The sequence below is a fragment of the Erinaceus europaeus genome, chromosome 2 (genome assembly GCF_950295315.1).
Source record: "Erinaceus europaeus chromosome 2, mEriEur2.1, whole genome shotgun sequence".
NCBI classification, from domain to species: domain Eukaryota; kingdom Metazoa; phylum Chordata; class Mammalia; order Eulipotyphla; family Erinaceidae; genus Erinaceus; species Erinaceus europaeus.
In genome coordinates, this window is record NC_080163.1 from 184,878,843 (window position 1) to 184,881,723 (window position 2,881).

At 38.6% G+C, this 2,881-nt stretch overlaps 1 long non-coding RNA gene across 1 annotated transcript; it reads left to right on the forward strand.

Annotated features, from left to right (window-relative positions):
• Positions 1–397: 397 nt before the first annotated feature.
• LOC132536809 (uncharacterized) lies at positions 398–1,795 on the forward strand. The gene is made up of 2 exons (XR_009548344.1): positions 398–1,022; positions 1,056–1,795. It is a non-coding gene; the product is annotated as an uncharacterized LOC132536809 (long non-coding RNA).
• The last annotated feature ends 1,086 nt before the right edge of the window (positions 1,796–2,881 follow it).

The window sequence follows — 2,881 nt, forward strand, 5'->3', positions numbered from 1 at the left end:
CAGGTGGTGGTGCACCTGGTTGAGCGCCTGTATTATAGTGCACAAGGACCCGGGTTTGAGCCCCCGGTCCCTACCTGCAGGGGGAAGCTTCATGAGTGGTGAAGCAGGGCTGCAGGTGTCTATCTCCCTATCACCCCCTTCCCTCTTGATTTCTGGCTGTCTGTATCCAATAAATAAAGATTAAAAAAACAAAAGCAACAAAAGGGAGTAAATAAATATATTTTAAAAAGTCTACTCATCAGATGGCCTACTCAGTGAGCTATCTCCTCAACCTGCAAGTTTTAGTTTTTTAGGATTTATTTTACTTTATAAGTTTGTTTTTGTTGCCAGTTAGAACTAGGGATTAGTCCTTACATAGCTCCACCATTCTGAGTGGCTTTTTATAAAATTTTTTTTTTATAGAAGTTGAGATACTGAGAGGAGAAACATCTACAACACTACTATACCACTCATGAAGCTTCCCCTTTGCATGTAGGGATGGGGGACTTGAGTCCTCCCTCAGGGTAATATGTTCTAATGGAGAGAATTTCACATGAGACAGAAACAACTGACATTAAATTGGGAACCTCAGGCATGCATACAAGTCCAGTGGTCTACCAGTTGACTATTTTCCCAACCATATGGGAGTTTTAAAATATATTTTTATTTATTTTTGACTAGAGCACTACTCAGCTCTGCTCAGATTGAACTTGGGACCTTTGAGCCTCAGGTATGAAAATCTGTAGCAGAAGTTATTGTGCTACTTCCCTGGCTCCTACAGCTTTTTTGAATAGCAATCTGACATCTGTTATAACTTATGACACCCTGAGGAAACTTCCCTTAGAATTAAAACCCAATACATAAAGGACAGAATTGTAAAATTATTTTCCGTGGCTTTTAAAAAAGCAAACACTAGTATTAAAATAAATTCTCATTGAAAATCAGACAAGGGAAGTAATTACAGTATATCTATGCCATTGTTTATAAAGCCATTAATGTGGAGAAGTTAACTATGTTGGTGGGCTTGAATGAAATTCCACTAGGTTTTCTTGTGGGCTTGAATGAAATTCCACTAGGTTTTCTTTTTTTATTATCTTTATTTATTGAATAGGCAATCAGAAATCAAGAAGGAAGGGAGACAGATGCAGGCAACACTGCTTCACCACTTGCAAAGCTTTCCCCAGGCAGGTGAAGACCAGGGGCTTGAATCTAGGTCTTTGTGCACTATCACGTGTGCTTGATCAACCAGGTGTGCCACCACCTGGCCCCTCTACTAGGTTTTCTTGAGTGGGAAAAACAAGCAAAGTAATATATAAACTGTGACTTGCCTTTATTATTTTGGATAGAGATGGAGGGAGAGAGGGTGATACTTGCAATACTTCTTCACTGTTTATGAGACTTGCCCCTGCCAGAAGGGTGGGTACCAGGCACTTGAACTCAGGTCTTTACACTCTGCAATGTGTCTGCTCAACCAGGTGTGCCACTATCTGGCCCCTGATTTGCTTTTACATATCAATGACAAAATACTTCTTGGTGTTTTATGTACAACAAATGTTTCCAAGTTTATGGGTTATGGGGAGGTTGGATCATCAGAGAGTTGGGAGGGGAAAATCAGTGTAAACAATATGTAAGTGACTGAGCCAAGTTATATCGCAAATGTTTTATTAAATACATTTGAGGGGAAAGCTAGAACTCTAATGTGCTGGACTATTTGTGGCATTGTAAAGTGAAAACAGTAAACTAGAATAATGTGTATAAGTAGTATTTATTAAAACTCCCTATATTTGTTCATTAAAAAAAATTTTTTTTTTCCTTTTTTATTTCTTTATTTCCTTTTGTTGCCCTCGTTGTTTCATTGTTGTAGTTATTATTGATGTTGTTGTTGGATAGGACAGAGAGAAATGGAGAGAGGAGGGGAAGACAGAGCGGGAGAGAAAGACAGACACCTGCAGACCTGCGACTCCCCTGCAGGTGGGGAGCCGGCGGCTCGAACCGGGATCCTTCTACTGGTCCTTAGGCTTTGCGCCACATGCGCTTAACCCCTGCGCTACTGCCCAACTCCCCCTATATTTGTTCATATGCACGTGTATGTTTGAACAAAGCTAAGTGTGAAAGGACATACAAGGTATTTAACAGTAGTTATGTTAATAGGAAAAGGAAATACAAACTTATTTCATGCATATGTATTATTTTACTGTTGCAGCATACTACTTTTTAAATTAAAAAAATAAGGGATGGTTGTCAAACTATATATGCATGTTTCTGACAAAATGATTCCCTACCCAATCTATTGCCTTTCCTCCAGTTCAGTCCTTATGTTGTCACTAGAATAAAAGAAGTGTATTTGAAGAGCAAAAGTAAATACTTTGATATACCTAAGTAGAGAGGGTATTTTTATGTAATTTGGAGGTTATTTTCAACTTGTAAGATGAGTTCCTGCATAGTCCTTACTCAGCTTTCCCTAATATCAGAATCATGTAATTAGAAAAACGAGAAACTTGATATAGAAACTTGAACCTAGGTCCTTGCGCACTATCAACAACTTTTGGATTGTCAGAAAAGACAAACACAGGCAGGAGTGGATAGCACAATTGTTATGCAAAGAGACTCTCATGCCTAAGGCTCTAAAGTCCCAGGTTCAATCTCCCACACCACCGTAAGCCAGTGCTGAGCAGTGAGTGTGCTCTGGTAAAAAACAAACAAACAAAAAAACACTTTTCCAACAATTCAATAGTAAGGAAACAGCAGCATTTCCCATTAATAGGAAACAGCAGCACTTTCCATTAATATTCATTATGTAAGGTTATACATTAATATTACAGAAGTGATGGGTCCTAAATGCATCATATAAGGTACATGTGTGTAAAATGGGGAATTACTGGTGATATTAACCTTGATCTTA